Genomic DNA, 27,002 nt, shown 5'->3' with positions numbered 1-27,002 from the left:
GCATTAATTATGTTTTCAGTACAGGTCTATATCATTTTTCCTGTGTTTAACCATTCGAAGTATTTTATATTTCTCGTGAAATAGATATTTATTTTTGCTAGTAAAGGATATCAAAAATGTCTCGTATTTTTCGTATAAAACATTTTAAAATATTTAAAGACTATGTAAGGATACAAATAATTATGCACAATCCTATTTACGAATGTGAACAATTTGTTAATATTTCGTTATCAACATAACTGGAGTAAATATTTTGAACGTTCCAAAAGCTTTATTATTTTATAGACATGTTCTATGTTTGTAATTTAAACATTCAAATGTGTACAACGATTTCATTATTTTATACATATATTCTATATTTGTGTATAATGGCTGTTATATTTTGAATTCAATATCAGAACAATCGGTTCTTTTATCGTGATCATTCGTCATAAATACAAAGTAAAACAGCATTCTTGTCTACAGTATTCACCACCCCAAATAGTTTGTGCTATCACGTGATATTGTCAAATATTTTGATTGGTTTGGTTTGTTTTGAATTTTGCGCAAAGCTACACAAGGACTATTTGCGCTAGCCGTCCCTAATTTAACAGTGTAAGACTAGAGGGAAGACAGCTAGTTATCACCACCCACCGTCAACTCTTGACCTACTCTTTTTTACTAACGAACAGTGCGATTAACCGTAACATTATAACGCCCCCACGGCTGAAAAGGCGTGCATGTTTGGTGTGATTCAAACCCGCGACCCTCAGATTACGAGTCTAGTGCTTTAACCACCTGGCCATGCAGGGCCTTGACAAAAGAAAGTGCTATACAAGCACAGATAAGCTCTCACATATATTTACACAAAGAAATAAGTTTTGTTTGAAGAAGAAAAATCACGAAAGCTCAGATATGTGAAAACTGTGGTAAATTATTACATGCACTATTTATTTTAGCTAAAAGCGCGTGAGTTTGTGCGCCTGTAACTGCTTATATTATAAACTGAATACTTATGATAATTTGTTATATTCACTGAATAAACATAAAATAATTACTTAATACTTAGTGAGGAATTTACTGAACTGAATAACTTATTGGACACACAATAACAGTAATTTTTACAGAAGGTAAGTCATGAGTTCATCTTACTTTTTAATGTAACTCTCGCCTCGTAGTAACCGCTTAATATGGGTTGAAACTTATAATCATTATAAATCAAAACTTATCTTCTGTACAAGTTACTGTTATTGTATTTTTGAATTGAAATAAGTAGTTATTTTAACAAAGAAATCAAATCAATGAACATGTCATTCTCTTTATACATGTATTTCTGTGTTTCTATGTAATCAATACTGAGCTTTAATTTTTGAAGGTTTTTGGAGATATTGGTGGAAGTCAGATCCAAATTATGTTTGAAATACATCATTACTCATTACATCCTGGTATTTATGTCCAAACGTCATTCTGAAGGTTTGAATGTTAACTCCAAGAATTATTTTGCTGTCTATTACGTTTTGCTGATTTTTTAGTTTAGTTTTATTTATTTCATCATTACTTCGCCGACCTCACATGATTTTTCGTAAGAACAGATGTGAGTGCTCGAGCCCGCAATGTATCACATCTTTACCACCTTTTGTTAATCTGCAGCTAAATGTAGGAAGAATACTTCATAAAAACAAAAAGTGAAACAAATGAAACTAAAAAACAGCAAAAAAAATAGAATACATTATCACAATGAGGATATAGTAAAACTGTCCTTGAAGACATTTGAACATAAATACAAGGATGTTAAGGTATTACTGTACTAAACCTAACCAATATTATAAATATAGCTCCCAGCCCTTCATTATTCCATGGTACTATTTGGATCTACAATGCTTTGAAAGAGATCCATACAGTAGCAGGTCTTATATAGGGAAGGTGGTTCAACTACCGTTACTGTAATCTGCATAACGAGATCCACACAGTAGCAGGTCTCATATAGGGAAGGTGGTTCAACTACCGTTACTGTAATCTGCATAACGAGATCCACACAGTAGCAGGTCTTATATAGGGAAGGTGGTTCAACTATCGTTACTGTAATCTGCATAACGAGATCCACACAGTAGCAGGTCTTATATAGGGAAGGTGGTTCAACTACCGTTACTTTAATCTGCATAACGAGATCCACACAGTAGCAGGTCTTATATAGGAAAGGCGATATAACTACCGTTACTTTAATCTGCATAACGAGATCCACACAGTAGCAGGTCTTATATAGGGAAGGTGATTTAACTATTACTACATTAATATACCTAAAAGAGATCCACACAGTGAAAGGTCTTACATAAGGAAGGTGATACAACTACCTCTACATTGATCTATCTATACAATATATGAAATATTGAATAAGTAATTCCACTTGTATCCCTTATAATAAGTTTTTAGAAATTATGTTTATTGAGCATATTATAATGTTGTTTAAATCACTATTTTCAAATCTGTTTAGACATTATTTTATATTTATTATGACATAATTTAAAATATCTAATCAAATATATACCAGTATGTTTTTATATACACGCATACAGTGTACATACACTTTTGATAAGCGTATCAGGTAGCAGGTTGATGATCTAGGGTTCGAGACTTGATGTAGCTGAAAATGCTCCGCACTCTCAGCTGTAAGCGCATTATCAAGTGACTGTTAATTCCCTTAATCAGTTCAAAGCCAGATTATAAGTGAGTAATGCTTTATGTGGTATTTTGTGATACATTACTGTACATCACATCCTGGTATTTATGTCCAAACGTCATTCTGAAGGTTTGAATGTTAACTCCAAGAATTATTTTGCTGTCTATTACGTTTTGCTGATTTTTTTAGTTTAGTTTTATTTATTTCATTGTTTTGTTATTTTTTTTTTCTTATGAGAAACCGCCGTTTCACGTCTCGCTGGAGACAGCGAAAGGTAGTAAAAATGTGAGGCATTGTGAACTAAGTTACTCACAAGCACTCAATTTCTTTTTCTTAATTATGTAAGGTTAGCAAAGTTGGGTTTAGGCTAGATAGATGGTACACCCATCTTCCTCCCAACGTAATTTGGGTCTTACTTCTGCTAGTACGATCCAGCCTGGCCAGGTGGTTAAGGCACTCGACTCGTAATCTGAGAGTCGTGGGTTCGAATCCCCGTCACACCAAACATGCTCGCTCTTTCAGCTGTGGGAACGTTATATGCGACGGTCAATTCCACTATTCGTTGGTTAAAGAGTAGCCCAAAAATCGGCGGTGAGTGGTGATGACTAGCTGCCTACCCTCTAATCTTACAATGCTAAATTAGGGACGGCTAGCGCAGATAGCCTTCGTGTAGCTTTGCGGAAAATTCAAAACAATCAAAACAGAAACTTCTGCTACTACCTCTGAAAATCATGACACAATACATGATGGCCCAGCTCATGATTTGTTCCTATTTGTTGGACGTTTGTATTGTGGCTGGAATTTCTTCTTCTTCCCTGCCACGAATATACATCTAATTATACACATTTCCACTATACTGATTTATAATTTGTTTCTTTGTCTTTTAATTTCGCGCAAAGCTACACGAGGGCTAGCCGTCTCTAATTTAACAGTGTAAGACTAGAAAGAAGGCATCTAGTCATCACCACCCATTGCCAACTTTTCAGCTACTCTTTTACCAACGAATAGTGGGATTGATCGAAACATTATATCACCCTCACGGCTGAAAGGGCGAGCATATTTGGTGCGATAGGGATTCGAACCCGCGATCTTCAGATTACGAGTCGAGCGCCTTAACCACCTGACCATGCTCCTTTATATGAACTATTATTTATGAGCTATAGCAATGCCTATATATGCAAATGGATAATAGAGAAACCACATAACTCAACTAGCCTTTATATTGTATGAAAGTATATAAACACTAAAGAAATTATATCGAAAGTTTAGCAACAAACCCATTTTCATTGGTCATAGCAGCACACACGCTATAATCTCCCTTAGCAGTACGTTTCATGATAAAAAGAATAGTATCAGACACGTCTTACAAGTTCGTCACTGTTCAAACGCCAATCGATTGTTTTAAGTCGAGCACTTTTAGCCGTAGATCAAAGGTATTTTTCATTCTCACAATATCTTGTTTTGCCTTATTTTCAGATTAGTTTAAAGAGTCTTCAAAAATGTAAGGTTCATTTTAACACAACCACATATTGTCATAAAGTTTTAGACTACAGAGTTTCTAACGTTATTTCTGTTACGTGTAAGTACTCTAAGAAATGGTTAATATACCTTGCGATTAGTATTAATTAGTTCAGAACATTTTGCCTCTGGTGGAGTCCGCCACTGGTACAGCAGTATGTCTCCGGATTTACAACACTAAAATCAGGGGTTCGATTCCCCGCGTTGGGCTCGGTAGATAGTCCTATCTGGCTTTGCTATGAGTAAACACACAAACAGAACATTTTTTTAAAATGTTTTATTCTTAAATGATAAAATAGTAATAATATCATATATAGGTGTTCTTATTTTTTAAAAATAATAATAATAAGCAGAAACTAGATTACAAACGTAAGCAGAAATCGCCTTTGTTAGAAAGAAATGAGCAGGCTGTGGAGAAACATAAAGAAAGGTGAATCTAAATTCTCCCGGAGATCACTAGATGTCGCTAGAAGAAAAGCTTTTAGAATGTGTACCAGAGCAGAAGCGACACCGCCGTCAGAACGCACCCTGGCATGTTGTGGGTAGAAGGTCGTTGTGAATCTCTTTCTAAACTCGTGTACCGGTCATGCCTGAAGCGTTGCCAGTTGAACCAAAGACAGCGCCATATATAAATCTTGGCCTATAGACCTGTGATCAGACCGTGTAGAAACGCCCAGTTAACTGCTATCAGTTCATTGGCGAGGTAACGCTGTATGGTTCTTCCGTGGAATTAGACATTCACCTTTGCTGCTTCAAGAAGACGTTTGTTACCTGTTTCGAGACTTTCCCGTGTTCCTTTCAACCTACAAAGAAATGTTATGTAGAGCGATGTGATAGAAACGACTAGAACGGGGTAAGTCGTGCCAAGTTTCTCTTCATAATGTTTTGTTGTTGTTTTTTCAGTCCTATATAAATCAATACGTAACCATCTTGGAAGAAAAGGTATGAGAAACAGATATAAATGTAGAAAAAAGTAATTGTACGATGTTATGAGTTTTTTTGCATGTACTCGCTATTTACGTATTGATTGATTATTAACGTTTATGACTTTCGTGCCAGGAACATTTATTCCAGTTCTGCGTCGTTTGTCAAGGCACGAGTTTCCGTAAGGGAAATCATTTCTGGGTTACAAAAACACCCTTCTTGATGGCAGACTTTTCCTATCTGCGTAGCTAATTTTCTGCACTTTTTTTCTTTCTCCTGAAGGTGATTATTAGAAAGCTGACATTGATAAGCTAGCTTAGCTCAACTGGAAATATTTTCACGGTATCGTAAAGTTTCTACGTATACTCCAGAAAACCTTAGGATAACAATGAAAACTCCAAGTACAGATAATTTGGAATACAGTGAGAACGAGAACAGATTATCCCTTTCCTGTCGTATATTTGTAGTATTGTATTAAAGATAAGCCTGGGATAGGTGGGACAATCGTGGTTTGATATCCACATACTTAAATATCATATCTGGTACAAACACTAGTAGTGTTGCTGTGTATTTTCTATGTTATTATACCTTGTATAGACTTGTGGATTTCATTACCATCATGCTGCTCTCCGTTAAGTGTGTGTGAATGTGTTTTCTTACAACAAAGTCACATCGGGTTATATGCTGAATCCACCGAAGGGAATCGAACCCATGATTTTAGCGTTGTAAATTCGTAGACTTACCGCTGTACCAGTAACGGACTCCACTAAGTTCTTGTTAGTTTAAAATGTTATCATAATATTCAAAAAGCGATTGAATTTTTTTTTTTTTTTTTTATATTTGCAAAGTTATCAAATAAAGATAATGTATTGTGTTGTCCGAACGGTAGAGATACAACTTATTTGGTAATTTATTTTTAAAGAAATGCTTTGGCGACGATGTTTCCCATGAATCAGATTTAAAGATCTTTTGTTTGCTGTTAACAACAAAATGTGTCCCTCTCTCATACAGCCATAAGTCTACGGATTTACAACGCTAAAATCAGGGTTTCGATTCCCCTTGATACATTCAGCAGATAGTCCGATGTGGCTTCGCTATAAGAAACACACACACACACACACACAAAAAGGTTTGTGTATACATTGTACATAGCTGACAGAAGAACTGTGAACATACGACGCAGAATTTCGTTTTTCAGAAACAGTAATAGGTCAGAGAGCCTTAATCCAGTTGAATCAAACGCGATAAACTATCAACAGGCGAATGATTTTATTCTCACTGTGCTTCGAGAAACACTCTAAATTAATATGAACTTTCGCCTAGCAGGAGACAAAATAGTAGAGTTAATACTGATGTTTAGGATGGTAAAAATACGCACTTTTTAATATGAGAATTTGTAAGGAAGGCTATTTTTAATTATCGGTTGATTTAAATGTGGAGCTAACCTTTCAAATCCCTGCCTCAATAGAAAGATTTATGGGAATAAACCGGAAAGTTAGATACGTTGTTGCTCCGTTTCGACTTCTCATCTGTTTGTAGGCCCAATAATTGGAAGCATATGTCAAGCACATGGCCCTATGGGTATGCGTCATACTCTTTTTAACTTCTAAGTAAGTCAACGGTAGCAAAAATGACTACAATACAGGCTTAAGACGGTTGATTATGAACTTCCCAAATTTCAAAAGGAAATATTCTATGAAGATATAGTCTTCGTAAAAATCTATTATCGACGTTGTTTACGATGATTGCAATCACAAATGTGTTTCACATGTTCAAGATATTTCTTGGAATTTTGTTTTTTGTTTGTTTGTTTTGTATCATTGGCTCATTAAAAGCACGTGATAACATTTAATTATTTCGCTATTAACATTGACTCCCTCAGCACACGTGTTGGAATTTCACTTTGTCTTTGTTATTTCCTCAACAAGAATGCATATTAGTATTTCTTTCACTTTGTGTACGCCACAGACCTGATAGTCACACGTTTATGCGTTTTATTCAGTGTCTTTTCGTCAAGGTGTAATTAATAATATATTTTAATGTTTTCTGCACCTTCTATGCCTCTTGTACTCAGTAATCAAATCTGCTTGTATTTTACGTTATTTACACTCTATTACGATTCATACCTATAACAAAATCAGCTGAAATTTTGTCTGTGGTTAAGCAGAATGATAAACAGCGTACCATAAGTGTTCAGCCTACCATGAGTATCAAAACTCGATTTTTAGCGTTATAAGCCCTCAGGCTTTCAGCTGAGCTACCCTGAGTGGGCGCCGATGAAAGTTAAAGTAAACAAATAAAAAATGCTTTTTAATTGTAACGACGAACAACAGACATTTTCGGAAATTTTTGTCCGAAATATTAACGAGAAAATTAAGTGAATGACAGAGCCACCTGTAGTTATAAAACGTAGTTTTTTATTATTGTTTGTTAGTTTGTTTTCTATGTAGAGGAGCTCAAATGTGTTTTGGTTTTTGAATTTCGCGACACGAAATTTTTGCCCTTTCAACCATGGGGACGTTATAATGTGATGGTCAATCCCACTATTCGTTGTTAAAAGAGTAGCCCAAGAGTTGGCGGTGAGTGATGATGACTAGCTGCTTTCCTCCTAGTCTTACACTGCTAAATTAGGGATGGCTAGCGCAGATAGCCCTCGAGTAGATTTACGCAAAATTCAAAAACAAACAAACAAACGATTACCGAATCCACAGTATCAAATTGTTTGACAGTAATAGTGATAGAGATACTTTATTTGCATTTATTTTAATAGATTATTTCACATAACCAAAAACAAACTAGATATACTATCTCTATAATATTCACGTAATACACTGTTGAGAATATATAGATCTGTATTCCTTGTTATTACTCACTTAGAAATGTCGGTATGATATATAGAAGTATATTCTTCGTTTATTATTCACTTAGAAGTTTCGGTGTGATATCTTAAACTTGTGCTTTTCTTTATTATGCTAGTTCGCGAACCGGCAGTGTTCGTTCGTATCATTAATTATTCTTAACGCATTAATTGTACTTTGAGTAAAACATAATGTCTTACACCAATGTTTCTGTGACAAAAGCCTTCACACTTCAGTTTGATTTATTCTCTATTTGATTACTTAGATTGATCGAACTGTACCTGAAACAGGTTGAGGCCGAATTATTTCTTTCCTCACCAGGAAGTTTACTTTAAAATCTTGCAGTTCAACCGTGGTTAATGTGTCTGAAAGAAGATAAACACAGTTACTGCATTAATAAAAAAGGAACAATAGCTCGTACTGAATGAAAACCACGTGCCAGAAGAACAGCAAATATCTAAACCTCGTGTAAGAAAACGAAAACTACAAAGGATAGTATAAAAAGGACAAAGAGCTAAATATTGCTCAAGTTGAAAGCACTTACTCAGTAATGATAGAGTTATATTTTGTAAAACTTACTCAGTAATGATAACTATATTTTGTAAAACTTACTCAGTAATGACAGAGTTATATTTTGTGAAACTTACTCAGTAATGATAGAGTTATATTTTGTAAAACTTACTCAGTAATGATAGAGTTATATTTTGTAAAACTTACTCAGTAATGATAAAGTTATATTTTGTAAAGCTTACTCAGTAATGATAGAATTATATTTTGTAAAACTTACTCAGTAATGATAGAGTTATATTTTGTAAAGAATGGTTCTTTTTTCTTTATTAACCCTAATGTTTATAGTCAATGAATTTTGCGTAGTAATTACAGAAAGCTGTTCAGGATATTTACAGTTCTTATCATCTCGCGAAAATGACCTTTATCGATCATCCGTCTGTGCTAGATCTTTCACGTTTGTAAAACGCAAAATTTGATAGTGAGTCGTATAACTTCGGAAAAGGGAGTGAGGTAAATCGACATGGATTTGAAAACTTAAAATACGAGCATGGGCGTTCAGGTGAACCGAGAAGAATCGAGAGGGATTAACGTGTCCAATTGTGAATCTAAAGTTCCATGGTTCGAGAATCGTTACCGAAAAAAAGGAAAAGATGGTTTTTTTAATTTCGCGCCAAACTACACAAGGAATACCTGCGCTAGCCGTCCCCAAAACTACACGAGGGTTATCTGCGCTAGCCGTCCCTAACTTAGCAGTGAAAGACTAGAGATACCGCCACAAGTATTCTGTAAAGCTGTGAAGAAGGGCGGAAAAGCCCAAAAACACATCCGAGCTGAAGATGAGGACACCCCGAGCTCAACTTCAGTCGTGTTCCAATTCTCTTCCCGCCTTTCGTTTCTTCGGACTCTTTAGTCTCAGTTTTTCCCGAATGGCTGATAGACTGGCTTCCCGGGTAGATGGAACTCTGACCTCTCATGGTAGTTGAGCTACCAGTATCTAACGTACATGTCAAGATGGTTATATGATAAATATTTCCCTTGTATAATTAAAATATTACATTCCGGGGCGGGGCTGAAGAGAAACAATAGTTTCTGAACGCCCTTGGTTTTCTCTCAAGCTCCTTCAGGGCTTGGAAGACATTACAAACTAAATTGCTATAAAATCAGTTAGTTTTTAGGATAGTCATCTCTATCCACTGCCAACTATTGGTTTACTCTTTTAATAGTTCGAATAGTAGGACTGACGGTAACATTATAACGTCACCACGATTGAAAAGGAGAACATGTTTGGTGGGACAGTGATTTGAACTCGTGACCCATGGAATGCGAGTCAAGCACCCTAACCAGCAACAAAACAGCTCGTACGCTTCGATCTTTTGGGGTATGGTGGCGTAATTAGTGTGACGGTAAAATCCTGCTATTCAGTCTGACGAGAGTAGCCCAAAAGTAGACAGTAGGTATTGTTTACTGGCTGCCTTCACTCCATTCATTCATTTAGATATGAGGGACAGCTAGCGCAGATAACCGATGTGTAGCTTTACGCGAAGTTTAACACGCACTCAAACAAAATACCTGTTCAATTTTCATTGTTTGCGATAAACTATTATGTCTCAGAAAAATGCATTGACGTAATTTTTAAACAAAATTATTGACAACTTACTAGCCTTTAAGTGTTTATCACTTACCTACAAATATAATTAATACAATGTTTTGTTTAAATGAAAGTTTAAGTCATATGTTATCGAATAAATTAAAATCATAACTGTGTATGTAGTCGGTCTTCAACTTAGCACTTGTTTCAGTTGAGTTATAATCTAAATTTAAACCGAGTTGTTTAAAATTGAATTTTACGAAGTCAAGTTTTAAAGATTATTTTTTTCTTTTTACGAACTTAGTTCATTTAACGTTAAACTGGCTTTCGTCAAGTTTATCATACTTTATGCATTTGAGAAAAAATATACGAAAATCATGTCGAAAACTGAACTTTTTATTTAGTTCGTTTGTTACGAAAATTCGCGCACAGCTACACAAAAATATTTGTGCTAATCCTTCATAAGTTTGAGCTGGTAGACTGAGTACAGGAAGGCAGCTAATCAGCAACACAAACTGCGAACGGGACGCGAACCATTAACTAGTTGATTCGCGCTATACACAGAGCCATACCCAACCTTTTTTCTTTCAAATGGCCTTCAGACCCAAATACTAAAGCCCTATATACCTTAAAAAAAGTAACAGAATATTAAAATAATACCAGAAGAACAGCGTTCCACTGTGACTCAATATTGATTTATGGATCTAGCTATACATATATGTATATATATATATATATTTAAAGACACATACACACATACTCGAACAAAGCAAACGTATTGATCACGACTCTCTGTTTTACTGGTTGTCCCAGAGCTCGCCAAAGAAGCTACGGTAGACATTGAATTAAAACACACTAGCTAAAGAGATGTGTCCAAATATTATTCAGTCATAAATCGATCTGTCGTTTCTTGAAACACAAAGTGCATATCCGGACTACAGACAGATATTTTTATTTTGTTGTTGTTTTTTATCTTATAATAATTTACCGTAAAAGTATTCTGAAACATTTTACGAACGTGATCTAGTTTAAGAGTGTATAGTTGATACTAAAATTTTTTGACATTTATAGTTCCTTTACAAAATGCTTTGTTCACTGTATAACGTAAAGTTTGGGGCTTTAAATTCAAGCATTTAAACGCAGATAACAGAAATATACTTTTACACTTCGCCTAGAATGTTTATTACACCACAGCGACATCTTGTGCTCTCTACAGATTTTAATACACCGACACAAAACTTTACTGATGTTATTATACCAATAGAACGTACTGTGCTCTCTAAATATCTTATTAAATCACCACGACACGTGTTCCTTTTTACATTTGTTATTTATATCAACACAAAACTTTGTGTTTTCTGTAAATGTTATTATACCAACACAAAACTTTGTGTTTTCCATAAATGTTGTTATACCAACACAACACTGTGCTTGCTCACAAAACATGCTCGCCCTCGTGTAGCTTTGCGCGAAATTCAAACCAAACCAAAATCTATAGATGTTATTATCTCGACACATCATTTTCCAAATAAGATCAAACCCCAACGCATCTTTTACTAAAACTAGAAGAATTTTGTTTTACAAAATACTATTTTGCAATGTCTAAGTTTGTTTTTTGTTCTGTTTTTCTTAATTTCGCTCAAAGCTACACGAGGGCTATCTGCGCTAGCCGTCCCTAATTTTGCAATCTAAGACCAGAGGGAAGGTAGCTAGTCATTACCACCCACCTCCAACTCTTGGACTACTATTTTACCGACGAATAGGGGATTGACCGTCACATTATAACTTTCCCACGGTTGAAAGGGCAAGCATGTTTGGTGGGACGGGGATTCAAACCCGCGACCCTTAGATTACGAGTCGAACGCCTTAACCCACCTGGCCGTGCCGGGCGCGCAATGTCTAAGAACTCGTTAATTTGTATTTTTTAAGAGAGTTGTTATATCTGTTGCTCAACATTCAAGAAGTTTGTGTTAATTGGCATTAAGCATTATTTCAACACCATCACACCTCTCATTGTAAACAACGTTTTTAAATATATTCTTATCTTATCAGAGATCTTTTATGAAATAAATCATGGAGTTAATGAGATCGGTACAACGAGTGTCAGTATTCGGGTTACTATGTGTCGGTAAGATCATATGAAGACAAAAGCTTCTGAACAAAGGAGTAGAATGTTCATTATCAACTACATCCGATAGTTGTTTTGTTCTCACTGTTGGTTTCACACTCAACTAAGCAATATCACCATTGATTTTATTAATTTACAAAAAAAAAAAAAGTTAAATAATTTATTTAACAGTCTTGTTCCTGAATATTTGACAAAGTCATCTTACGTAATTTTCTGTTAATACAGATATGTAAATATGTGAAAATTAAATATTTCTTTAATTAACCGAAAGAGCTTAGAACACCAAATCTGAACAGTTATATTACTTCGTAGTAAGCCACAGTTACATACCGTTCGTTCGACTCCATTTACTTCCTGAGCAACGGAAATGAAGACTCCATTTTCTCGATTTCAGCCTGAATATTACGAGTTTACTATATCAGATAGTAAATAACATTATTTTTTGAACGCTTTCTTACAGTCGGTTGTAGAAGTTGGATATTTACCACATGGACAGACCACTTTATTAAGGCGACCTGTCCAAAATAATAATGGAACATTTTTAATCATTCTTTATACTTTTATAATGATAACGCGACATTCTTTGTATTTTAGCAATGAGTTATGTAACTGAGATAAAATGTACGTTGTATTTTAGCAATAACTTGAGTAATTAAAATAAAATATACTTCGTAGTTTAGGCATGAATCCTGCAATTAACATACTTTGTAATATAACCATTACTGACTTGCGTATTTACGACACAACATTCTTTGTATCTTGATAATGAGTTATTTAATTTTCTTAAAAAAAAACGGTTTTGTATTATTTCCTTGAGCTGTGTAACTAAATCACATAATTTTGTGACTTAGTCTTAAGATATATCACTTCAAAAGGTTTCTGGTACATGTATCGATATTTCTTACGTGAATATAACTTATTTTGCTGAAGAATGGGTGTAATTCCATAATTACTTGTGCTACTTAATCCATGTGATCATATTGAATAGCCCGAGTCTATATTTCATCTTACAGAAACAATTCTAATTGCGAATCCAGATAGATGGATATTTCAGCTCTAAACATTCCTTAGAATTTATCATCATACGATAATGGAACTCTTGCGTATATGATACTGGAAAAACATTTTTATTACGCGATATACAAACCCTAACTTTACGAAATTTTTATTCTGTGTGCATGTAAATTTACGACAGGGGTCACGACTTTCCCATCTCGCCTCCGTTTCCCGTCACAAAGAACTTTATTTTTCTCTATTTTCAGTGTGCATATATGATGTCATGAATATGTCACACGTAGATCTAATACACTAACACCACTGGTAATTAAAAATAATCTTTCTACTTACGAACCAGTAGAATTGATCTTCCAAAAAAAACTTTTAGACTGAATAGGTAAATCTAGAAACATAATTACGATTACTTGAAACTCGCCATTACAAAGAATGTGAAGGCTTTGAACCCAAAACAAACGTTATTTACTTTTAGTATGCAAGTAGAAACACGTAAACTTTCTTGTATATGTAGTTTCGTATATTTGTAACATCGATTAAAAGAAAAATGTCGTAGACGGTATCGCAAAGAAGCATCTATAGTGTTAGAATTCTATACACTTGTAGCACCTAGACCGGTAGAATCCTGCGTATTCTTAATATTGATTCAGAGAAAGATGCTATCGTAAATGGTATAAGAAAACCCAGTAACAGCAGGATTATGTATATGGAAATGTTTATATGTTTTACTGCTCCTATTTTTAATTTTTAATTTTTTGTAATAACATGGAAATTAATCTATATCACACGGTCTATCGTTTCGTGTTTGCCCTGGAAGTAGAGTGTTTTTACTGGGTTTTTGCCCAAGGGGCCAAGAATTTCTGTCCTGTTTTGATCGTGAGACAAGTAAAATAATCGTATTATAGCAACAAGTTTTATCTTACATAGTTTTACCGCCAGTTTTGTCTTTGTGCTTATTTTTAAAATATTAAAGTAGAAACATATAAAACTTCTTGTAATTTTAATCTACAGACATTATTAAAGAAAGCTTATGGCCTACCTCTCTAGCTGTCCCATAAAATATTACTCCAGTCACAGTTTGTTTTTTTACTGTTTTAAATAATGTCCAAATCTGGGGTTAGCTGTTAGCAATAATAATTGTTCTGTGTTTAATAGACTAAGTGTGAAACACAGAACAAAGACCTAATGCAGTTTCTGAAAAATGTTATGAATTACAGTTCATCACAAATCGGAATCTTTCAACTTGAACCACACCGTATTCGTTTATAGGCTAAACGACCGGGTCATAAACTCATTATTGTCCCTAAATTGAACTACTGGCCCAAGGAAAGCTAGACAGTAAATAGCACCCTACTCTACAAAGACTTGTCTACCTTTCTGAACAGAATAATGGGGTTGACAGTTTACATAGAAATCATTTTCCAAAATTTACTATTCTCACTAAAGACTTCTTTAATTCTTTTAATTCGTAGTCTGACTGAAAGCAAAAATGTTTTTAACAAGATAACGGAAGCTTGTTGCTTCAAACACACTTTTGTTTTCTTAACTAAAATTTCCAGCACTGTATGTGAAATAAAATAATGTGTCCTTTCGTTTGAGTAAACTGAAAAGAAAAACATAAAGTTATGTTACTCAGTTACATAATTGTAAGACACCAACTTATTTATCAAATTAACTTCTAATGCTGCTAGCGGAACGATAATACATTCAGAAATGTACGCTTGAGCACAAAACACAAATCTTAAAGTTTAGGAAATAACATGGATCCCACTTTGTTTTCTTCCACTCTTTTTAAAAACAGAAGAGTGAAATAGTTGTGGTATCGAAATACTCTAAATAGCTGTGATATCAGTCGTATTATTGATCTTTACAGATTCAAATATAGCATGCATTTATTGATCTGTTTTAGTTTGTTTTTCTTAAATTAACATTCTTGACCACTGATATGTCTTTTCTGATTTGTTTATTACTTGTCCACGAGCCGTATAATATATACACGTAATCTGATGCATTATTGTATGACTATTTATTCACACAGTTTAATTAATCATTTTACCATATTGTTGATTGTATATATATAATACGTGTAGTTGTATATATTTCTGTATAGTTACATAAGCTTGACTGGTTTCTCCACACATCGTTTCTTTTACTGTATTATCTTTTAATAAGTTATTTATGATGAAAATATATATTTGATAGGCTTGAACTATTTTTCTGTATCTTTTCTCTCTCTTTCTCTAAGATGCCCTCCCCCAATGGCACAGCGGCACATCTGCGAACACACACTATTAGAAACCGGGTTTCGATACCCGTGGTGAGCAGAGTGCAGATAGCCCATTGTGTAGCTTTGTGCTTAATTCCAAAAAAAACATACAAACTCTCTAAAATGCAGAGATTTCATCGAACATAACCGTTTGTCAAACACTTTGCTAAATTAAAATAATAGAACTAACTGATTAGCTGTTATGAGAAAACACAATAGCATCACCATATAAATTAGCATCTCTGAACACAATTGTTCATAACTGCTCACCTCTTAGAACTGTACTTACGCGTCCGTATTTTTAATACCACAACGTGTTGTTGAATGTTGCATATACACACATGCTCGCGCACTGTAAATATAATCACTTACATTATAGGTACTTAGATTGCTTGTTCTTAAGTACAAAGATACACAATAGGCTGGCTGTGAGTATGTATTGTGTCTACCCCACGTATAAAGGCTCGACATGGCCAGATGGTAAGGATGCTTGACTCACAACCTCAGGACTGCAGGTTCGAACATTGTCTCACCAAACATAATTGCCCTTTCAGCCGTGGGGGCGTTATAATGTGACGGTCAATTCTACTATTCTTTGGTAAAAGAGTAGCCCGAGAGTTGGTGGTGGGTGGTGATGACTAGCTGCCCTCCCTCTAGTCTTTCGCTGCTAAATTAGGGACGACTAGCGCAGATGGCCTTAGTGTAGCCCTGCGAGAAATTTAAACCAAACCCACAAGTACTGAAACTAGGACTTTAGCATTAAAAGCTCTCAAGCTTATCGCTAAGCCACTGAAAACATTATTGAGATAGATAAAAATATCTTCTATTAAATAGCGGTTACTAACTTTTTACATTGCTTCAAGCTTGTAATGTTACTATACAGATATCGCAATAACAAAATAAATAATAAGAGAAATTAAGATCATTACACAGAAGTCCCCCGATAGTAGAGTGGTAAGTCTTCGGATTTACACCGCTAAAATCAGCGGTTCGATTCCCCTCGGTGGGCTCAGCAGATAGCCTGATGTGGCTTTACTACAAGAAAAACACTCATTATAAAGCTTTCGTATTTTCTAGATATTTTTGTCTCCACGTATTTGGTCTACCAATAAACCTATATGTCTATTAAATTATTTCTGAACCTTATTTAAAATTTGAATCATGCTATTTTAAATTGAATTTCATTTCTTCAACCACTTTAACGCATAAACTGCCTTTTTCTAAAGGTGTAAGTTTCAGTAATTTATACCGTTACTTATCAAATTCATATTCTTCATCTCACCTAGAACTTTTCTCGATTCAGAGAAAGATTCCTAGAGCGTAGCTTGCCTCGGAGTATTAATAAAGTCGGTCAACTTTTCCATGTATTGCCGTTTTTCTTTCCCGATCTGTTGGTGGAAGCATATGATTCCTTTGTGTATTTCAAGCGCTTTGGAATGTGACGGTGATAAGCCTAGATTGAATTCTGTATATTTTGTTGTCAGGAGCGTCTTCATCAAGCAATGCCGTATCACGTATGAAGCGCTTGATGTTTTTATCTACGTGGATGAATGTGCATGCCTATTTCGGAGCTTACAAAAATCGTTATAATGGCTGTAATCCATAGTAAAGCCACACACTGCAGCCATGAAGATGTAATGTTAAATATCATAGCTGAAGGATGTGGAATACATGGAAGCTAGGCTTTTGAAACTTGTCTTCAAATATTTTTTACCTTTAAATTGTTCTAAGCTTTATCCTTCTTGGAGTACTTGCTTAAGGAGTTAAGCCTTATAAATACACCTAATCTCTGTAATAAGTACACGAGACATAGGCTTATTTTCCCCAGAACCATTTTGGCTCAAGTTCATGTCGAAACTTATTCTTGGCGTATCGCGTTAGAACACTTGACGCGCGATGGCCCAGTGGAAATTGTGAAGAGTTATAACGGTAAAATTGAGGCTTCGATACACCTGTTGGGGATAGTGCGTTGTAAATACTGAGAAAAACCAAATAAACTAGATCTTTGCCACCTGATATTAAGATACAAGAAACACGTCTATAAAAAAAAATAATCATAGGTGACGCTACAAGATGATCTTGAAATATAGTGAATTTATTTCGTATTAGTAATTCAGTAGTACCAAGGTTAGTCATACCAGATGTTCATATGCCCTCTGTTCATTTCAACAACAAACTCCAGACGAAATAGAACATGTTGGACAACAACAGGAAGCATATCAACAATGACGTGCCTCACATAATGTTCTATATGATTATTTGTTCTAGTGTTAATTAACGTTGATTAGTTGGAACAGTCCTGCTAATTGGTAAGTGAATGAATGAACGTTGACATCAAATTCACACTTTCGGCCGTAATTACTTAATGCCATCACATGATAGACAAATCCCCTTTCAATGCCACTATACAGCGCCATCTATAATCGTTGTTTTCATAAACGTGTTCCGCAAATGTTTCTATATACCTGTACTACCCAGCACAAATTCATTTTACATCGAATGCGTATCAAGAAACAACATGAAGACAAATATAAAGCACTAACTTAAAGATATTCTCTAAAACACAGACTATTGTTGATTGAGAAGATACTGTTAAGTGATATTTGTATGTCATTAAATTACGCTAATTGTATCGTTCCATTGTGAACTCTTTAGACATTCTTTTGAGCTTGACAGCTCTGTTTTCAGTTCAGTAATTGTACTGCACTCGATTATTGAAGTAATGTACGCAACGTTGTGTTGAGAAAGCGACACGTTGTGGCGAAAGCTCTCGGACAAAAACGTGATGAACGCTACACTTTATGCACTCATGCACTTACACGTCTAATTTTTCCAGCTTGTTAAAGGGCGTCTTGCACCGGCTGGGTCACATTGCTCTGATTATTATATGATTACAAATATATCAACACGTTCTTCAAGTCGCTGCTACCCAGTAGAGGAGATAAATTAGTTACGTTTCAAAATATGACAATGTTTTGGTCGTTTATCCAGAATTTTCATTCCGTCAACAAAGAACCTACTATGATTCGCATGTCAAATGCCACGTTGGTCTAATGAACACTGACAACGTGATTACAGTATCTAATCGAGTGGCTCCATAATCCGAGTTGAAGAACCGGTGCGTATACTTAATGTTTGGTGAAAATAATAGCTTAATAAGAAATCTGACTTATTTCGGATTGAGCTTACAAAGACCTGGATTGGTAAGATTAAGTGATATAGCTCAACAGGTGATTACATTTTGTCTACCTGTCTATCCATGGCCTAATTTCTCATTTCATCTGTCTTTGTTGTTGTTTTTTATTTTGGTTGTTTCAGTGTAAGAGCACAATCGTTGATATTTGTCCTGTTGATGTTTGTCCTGTCCTGTGATGTTCTTTCATTGCCAGGTTATTCTAAATTATCTTTTGAACATAATTCTGGTTCCAGTATTATCTGCTTAACATAATTCTGGTTCCAATCCATGTAAATGATAACAAATCAGATAATTTCTTCTTGAAAGCTTCCTAGTATAATGTAACGCAACATCTAAAGAGAAATCCAAACACTTCACTAAAAACGAAAGTACACTGACTGATTCACTATACCGACTAAAAACAATTCTGTCTCAAGTATTTTTAACTATCCCGCAGTTATCTTCTTAATGCTTCGTTAGCACCCATGTTTATAAACTACCCTCCAATGTACTAATCAAACAAGTGGCAAATCTTTAGAGCTTCCTGGATTTTATACAAGACGTCAATAGAACCGACTGCTCCCTCTAGCTGGTATCTATATTGTAACATTAAAATTATAACTTATCAGATTAATTCAGTATGGATCAGAAGAAGGTGGCACTAAGACCATCTATAATGTAGCAATTCCATCATTATAATCGTGACCTGACATTGGCAACTAATTATTTTGGGAATATACATGACATGCTGTTTATTTTTAATTAACACATTTGAGGACATTCATTAATGAAGTAGATATGTAGCCTAATTAATAAAAAACAAAATTGTTGTTTTTTTCTCGGATTAATATTAACTTAACTCACTGGCTTTACTTAATTTCAATTTGTATTTTAGAATTTTTCTAAAATTTTCGTATGGACGTTTTAAAGCACAGAATATTTCAACTTAGAACTCTATATAAATGTATACTGATAACGAAAAATTGTTTTTATATTTAGGAAGTACGCAAACTACACAGGGACTATCTAATTTTAAACTGATAGACTAGAGGAAAGTCAGCCTAGTAAGCACTGCCAACTCTTGAGCTGCTTTTATAGTGGCCTGGCATGGCCTAGCGCGTAAGGCGTGCGACTCGTAATCCGAGGGTCGCGGGTTCGCGCCCGCGTCGCGCCAAACATGCTCTCCCTCCCAGCCGTGGGGCGTTATAATGTGACGGTCAATCCCACTATTCGTTGGTAAAATAAGCCCAAGAGTTGGCGATGGGTGGTGATGACAAGCTGCCTTCCCTCTAGTCTTACACTGCAAAATTAGGGACGGCTAGCACAGATAGCCCTCGAGTAGCTTTGTGCGAAATTCCAAAACAAAGCTTTTATAGAATAGTGGGATTTGACAGTTACTCTTATAAAGCACTTACGCGCCAAAAGTGCCGACTGCATTTTTGCAGCAATGTGAAGACGCAAATCACGGTCTTTCGTATTCACAGTTTGGCAAGTTATCCACTTGCCCACTTCCGACCTCACATCAAATAAAGAATTGAATACAACTGTATTATTATTATTAGCACGATTATTAACCGCGGTAGGGCTGCTCGTAGAATAGCTCCGGGTGTTTCTAGTGCAAACTTTTAACTCATAGGTCCATCATATTTTGTCCAATCTGAGATCTAATTACACTTTTAGGCTCAGGAGATCAAATCCTTTGCATTGATGTTTTTGACCGTACCCAAGGCCTCGTAGATTAATTTATTCTTAAAATAATTTCAATTCGAGGGTAAACTGGTTGAGATCTCGATGAGTAATAAAATTGGATCGAGTATACACGCGCCCCACTGTTGGTATTGCTGGCGAACAAAAATATAGCTAATAAAAAGGGGTAAAAAAATCTCATACATTAATGAACTATAATCCTGTTTTTAAAAAAATTAAGTTTTGCGGTTATTGAAGATTCCCTCTTGTTTTCTTTATAAAAAAAAAACTTGATTAAAAGAGAACAAATCTTGCACCATGACCGATACCATGTCTGTTATGTCCCAGCCAACCTGACGAGCCCTGGTATTAGGCGCAAGACCTCATCGGCACTACATTTGACAGGTGTAGTGTAGTTGGTACATTGTAACGTGTTTCCCTTTGCTTTATCTCATAAGTAAACTCTTGTAATTACTGTTAATATGTTTTATCCCTCAAATTACCGATTTGTTATTATGCCGCGTACTAGGGACCATATATTACACTTAATGAAAACTTTTATGTTTTTGTCGGTTATAGCCCTTCGTAAGTTCAGTCCATATTTATTTTAAAATATTAAGTTTGGTTTGAATTTCGCGCAAAACTACAAGAGGGCTAGCGCAGATAGCCCTCTCTAATTTAGCAGTGTAAGACTAGAGGGAAGGCAGCTAGTCATCACCACCCACGCCAACTCTTGGACTACTCTTTTACCAACGAATAGTGGGATTGACTGTCACATTATAAAACCTTCAAGGTTGAAAGGGCGAACATGTTTGGTATTATGAGGATTCGAACCCGCGATCCTCAGATTACGAGTCGAATGTCTTAATCACCTGGCCATGCCAAGCCTATTTAAAAAGAGAACTCCAGCAGTAACTAATTAAGGTAATTACATTGGTGATGGTAATTTCTTTACATTTTAATATGTGGTTCATCTAAGAAACTCTGTCACCACCAAAGTCATGGACCCACAAGAAATTTGGTGTATAAATAAGTTTAGAATAATTGTTGAAATGTTAAAAATATCTCCAGGGACCTCTTTAATAATTTCAGGTTTAACCGATTAATAATAATGAAATATGAATTAACTAAGCCTTGAACCTCTCAAAACTTCCTTACAAATAAACTCTCATAAAGTAGATCCACCGCTGGTAGCGGTCAGTTTACGGAATTAGAACGCTAGCATCAGGGGCTCGATTCCCCTCAGTGAACTCAGTACATAGCCCGATGTGGCTTTGCTATAAGAAAACACACACTCGTAAAGTAAGTAAATCTCGGAAATATGCTTCTTAAACACACCTCCAACAGTAGCGAAAAATAATCGCAGCAAACTGTATTTGATATGACGCTGTTATTTAATACAAATAGAACTTGGTTGAAACCATTCAAATGTTGAAGGGGAAAAAGTTACTGGTTTAATTTAAGGTTTCTTGGTGAAATAAAAATAGGAAAGCATTTAAAAGAAATTCTGTGTGCTGTAAGATCAACGACCGCATTTCTTAAGACGGAAAAGAAATAATGCAGGTTGTTTCACTGTATACGAAATGAATCACAAGGGATCCAGTTGGAAAATATTATGTTTTACTGTAAATCTTGATGAGAAATGTTGGCGAAGATCTTCTAGTGAATAAATGATTCTTACCTAGTTGACTAGTAATGAACAAAAAACACGTTTTTTTTTTCTTTTTCAGCCTTAATTTTTGATGACTTCCGCTGAATTTACTGTTCGTGGTAAATAAAGTGTAAAACAATAACTCGTGATGACGAGAAACCCACTTGAAGTAAACATGTATTCTCAAGATGGCTGGTATGGGTATTAGCACTTTAATTAAAATAAACTACAGGATAACGTTTCGACCTTCTTAGGTCATCTTCAGGTTAACAGATAATTTGTTGGGACTGTTACTTCTGTTTCATCTCATTCTGTTTGTTTATCGTATAGATGTGAGTGTCGAAACGTTATTACAACCAATTACGTCTTCCAATTATGCATACAAACGATAGAACGTCAAAAATGGAAAATTATGATTCCCTGTTTGTTATTTTCAATACACTGAAGGATTTATAATAATGTTTGTTTGTTAACCTAAAGATGACCTAAGAAGGCAGAAACATTGTTCTGTACGTTATTTAAATACAATGCTAATACCCATACCAGCTGTCTTGAGAGTACACTAAAACAATAACTGCAAAAACAAGATAAAAAATCAACTGCTTTCCAAGAAGTTCATTGTAAAAAATAACTAATTTCTTAACGGTGTCCAAAACGCTTAAGATGGTTGGTTTTTGCATACCCTTCTACTATTTCATAATTAGCATCCTTTGGCCAATAAAACATTCAAGTGAAAGATATATTGAATATTAAAAAAAGTCACTTAAGAATACGGATTTATACGTGCTTTTAACTGGAATATCCAGTGACTAATGGAAAGAAAAAAACTCTTCAAGGCATGTCTTCTCCAGAGAGATGAAAAGATGCTTATTTAACATAAAGTATTAATTTATTTAATGATATAAGATTTGTTTAAAACACTATAATTAAATACTCCAGGAAGACGTGCTTCTGTTGTATGTACATAAATTTATATGTACGTATTAGTGCGGTTCTTTAACTTTTCCATATAGTACAATTACTTGTTTATTTGCATGTTCAAACAAATAGGCGCTGGTTATTATAAACTGTTAGAAAGACGCATTAGTCACTCACAATGTTTTGTCTGTAATCTAGACTGAAACATACATCCGGAACATGTTTTTATGATTATTAATCACATGGCCTGTCTCGTTGAAAGCTTCTGTTATAATATGGTATAAACAATTTTATAAACGAATAAATGAAGTAGTAACAAAAAAGTAGTAAACGTATTAAAACATCTGCTGTTTTCATAGGATTAGCTCGTTTGCATTTTCGTATATGCTGTATTATCACGAACAAAGCTTTGCAAAGTGATTCTGTAAAATTCAAGTATGGAAATTATCTTTAAATAGTGGCAGTATTAGCAAATATTCTACTTCTGTTTTTTATACTTCTAACATAAGCTTACGTATTAAGAGTGTGCATTATGGTAAAGGAAAAATACAGACGTAATATTGTTTAATAACTCATCAGTGTGCTAAGCTTGTTAGGCCTAAACTAGTCAGTTCACCGCGTCACGGAATGTTTTGAGCAGGAAACTGTGTCTTTATTAAGATGCAGCTGAATTAAAAAAAAAAAAAAGGTATAAAGACAACCATTGTAAAGGACACGACACCAAATTTTCACGAAAAAAATCACTAACATTTTCTTATAACGAGGTTTAACTTTATGGCCTTTAGATTTTGGCAGATGTCTTATAGGTACAATCTGTACAAACTTCCCCAACACTCAAACATGATACGTGCTTTTGTTGCGAGAATGGTAAACTGAAAACGCCAAAGGTTAAATGTTACTGTTCACTAAGTGAATCTGTTGTGTTAACTATCAGGGCGTTTCTGACAGCTCAAATGTACAGAGCACTGTTTATTTATTTCAAATTGGACCGTGCAAGTCCTTTTAGTTTATTAATGCTGAAGTGTGCATTTTAACAACATTCCCTATCCTTAGTATTCGCTTCGAGAATGTACTGTGTGCCCTGTTGTCTTATTTGTTGGGACTGTTACTTCTGTTTCATCTCATTCTGTTTGTTTATCGTATAGATGTGGGTGTCGAAACATTATTACAACCAATTACGTTTTTGAGTCATGCACACAAACGACAGGACGTCAAAAATGGGAAATTCTGATTCGCTGTTCGTTATTTTCAGGAAACTGAAGGACTTATAATAATGTTTGTTTGCTGTTTTCTTGTTACGCTCAAAACTTCACAATGAGCTATCTGTTCTCGGCCTATCGTTGGTATCTAAACCCAATTTTTAGCGTTATGATGTTAAACACCACAGAATTTGCACTTTTATATAACCTGACTCTTTTATGGTATCATATATCTATATAGCCAACCCTTTTATTCTACCTGGGTTGTTTTTGTACTTGTAAAATGTCTTGATGATATCAAATTAATGCAATTTGTCATTCAATTCTGTCCATGTTAATTTAAGTTTGTGTATATTCTCGTTGTTTTTTGGTCAACAATATTTGTTTTGTTTTCATTGTGTGTAGTATTGTAAACTCTTTTACCCACTTTAGTAATGTATTGTAACCAGAATTATAAACTATAAAGTTTGTTTTTATAATGAAAGAAAATAATGATACATGCACTAAATAAAAAGTAAGAATAAAAACTAAAATATTACTTTTAGAAAATAAAAAAATATATTAAATTTCACACATTGTGTCAAAATGAATATTTTAATATGAATATAATTAACTTAATACTGAACTTATTAAGCTATTTGTGATCGTAAAATCTTAAATAAGGTTCCCTGATTTTTCCACATATAATACACAGCGCCATCTGTAGGCTTACTATTTAAAACTTCAATGAAATGTTGCGAATGAATAAATGTAATAAATAATTTGAAGAATTAGCTTTATTTCATAAACGCGTGATTGATCTGTTTTAGGATTTTACATTAAAATATTTGTAAAAAGTTTGATCAAAGGATTAAGAACAGTTTTTCAAAGTATTAATTTTTTTTTTTAAATTGTAGTTGAATGTGGTTACAAATTTATTGATCGCATGAATAAATAAACATTTGAGAAATGTTGTTTACACACTGAATAAAGGTGTTACCAATCACATATAATTATAAACTAGCAGGCCGAGAAATCCACTGAAATAATCACATAGTTCGAAGTAAAACAAAATTCGAGAGTTTGAATATTTTTAGATATCTGTATATGTTTATTCAAATTCCAGCTGTTTTCATGAATTGCAATTTCTAGTTTCCTACCAAAAAGGTTAGTTTCCTACAATCAGAAAAAACAGGACACTGTTTTCAAACGCCAACGTATTAGGACGTAAAATTCCTGTGGTTAATTTGTTTTTGTATTGTTATTTTTATTTTTATAATTGACCAATTGGAAATTCGTAATGCGGGAGGGTAATATGATAACGATTTGATGTTGTAGGTAAACTGTTGTATAGCCTGCTTTGGATTGGCATGGTACTGGTGAGGTATCAAAATTAACCCCGAGATTGTACATAGGAAACCACTTTTTTTCACTGTTAATCTGCTTCGTGACATTCATAGGTCAACCGTGCTACCGTAAGAAATACGATCAAGACATTTGGCAAAATCCAGCCCAACTCATGTTTCTGTTGATGCTTCACACATAAAGAAGCGTTTTGGATGTTTGGTTATGTGGTACTTGTGGCAGCTGCCTTCACGGGACTCCCTCTAATCCCTTTTTAGACAGGAAGTACACCATCCAAATCTGTACCAGAATCAGCAGTCGATTCAACTATTTCTAATGATGAGGATAATTTGAAAAAAAAAAAACAATTGAAACACACGCCACGCGAAACATTTTCATGGCAAATTACATCAATATATATATTGTTGAATCTGGCATTTCGGACAACGAAAATAGGTGTGGTTTGGCTTGTTTTGAATTTCGCTCAAAGCTACACGAAGGCTATTGCGCTAGCCGTCCCTAATTCAGCAGTGTAAGACTAGAGGGAAGGCAACTAGTCATCACCACCTACCGCCAACTCTTAGGCTATTCTTTTACCAATGAATAGTGGAATTGACCTTCACATTATAATGCCCCCACGGCTGAAAGGGTGAGCATGTTTGTTGGGACGGGGACTCGAACCCGTGACTTTCAGATTACGAGTCGAATGACTTAACCACCTGGCCGTACTGGACCGGGTAGGTGTGACTGAAATAACAATCGACTTTTATCTATGAGTATTACACGAAGTCAGACAATTACCTTTTTAGTAATTATAGTTGTAATTTGATGTAATCTAATAACCTTCAAAGCCGTTCAGTTCGTCTCATTTTGCGCTTGATATCGATAAGAACATAAATACGTTTCCGAATCTCATGACTTTAATAATAACCTTGACCTTTTTCTGTATATAATCATCTCAAAACCTTGTGACTTTGAGAATGATCTTGACCTCTGTTTGTATAAAACATCTCTCTACCCTTGTGACTTTGCTAGTAATCTTGATCTCTGAATCGACCCTGTACACCTCAAATCTTGTTACTTTTAGAATTATTTTGACCCCTGTATATGTCAAATCTTGTTACTTTTAGAATTATTTTGACCCTGTTTGTATATAACCACCTCCTTGTTAAATCTTGTTACTTTTAGAATTTTGATGTTTGTATATAACCACCTCCAAATCTTGTTACTTTTAGAATTATTTTGACCCCTGATTGTATATTACCACCTCCAAATCTTGTTACTTTTAGAATTATTTTGACCCCTGTTTGTATATAACCACCTCCAAATCTTGTTACTTTTAGAATTATTTTGACCCCTGATATTCCTGTTATCTTGACTGTTGTTTGTACATAATCCTGGAATACATCGTAACAATAACATTGCATAACAATAAATTCAAAGCACTTTTTGGGTACAGTAAACAGTACTACGGGCCAGATTTTGCTTCATCTCGTCTGTGATTATTGACATACAGTTTTATTCCTTTAGCTTCAAAACGTTACTTGTCTGCATGACTGATTGCTTTACCGATCCATAGAGTAAGTTGTAA

General features: G+C 34.7%; 1 protein-coding gene across 6 annotated transcripts in view; it reads left to right on the top strand.

Annotated features, from left to right (window-relative positions):
• Window positions 1-27,002, top strand: part of LOC143252218 (discoidin domain-containing receptor A-like) — a 356,540-nt gene that overhangs the window by 227,793 nt on the left and 101,745 nt on the right. Inside the window, exon 1 of one of the 6 annotated variants that reach the window (XM_076504016.1) lies at window positions 4,678-5,027. The exons of the other annotated variants lie outside the window; for them this stretch is intronic. The gene's annotated coding sequence lies outside the window, so the exon portion shown is untranslated. Of the gene's footprint in view, window positions 1-4,677; window positions 5,028-27,002 lie in introns of those variants that run through there. 6 annotated transcript variants of the gene reach the window in all.

This window comes from Tachypleus tridentatus, chromosome 6, assembly GCF_004210375.1.
Source record: "Tachypleus tridentatus isolate NWPU-2018 chromosome 6, ASM421037v1, whole genome shotgun sequence".
In the NCBI taxonomy this organism is placed as follows: domain Eukaryota; kingdom Metazoa; phylum Arthropoda; class Merostomata; order Xiphosura; family Limulidae; genus Tachypleus; species Tachypleus tridentatus.
Note: the sequence above shows the minus strand (reverse complement) of the source record. Positions and strands in the feature narration are given on the sequence as shown.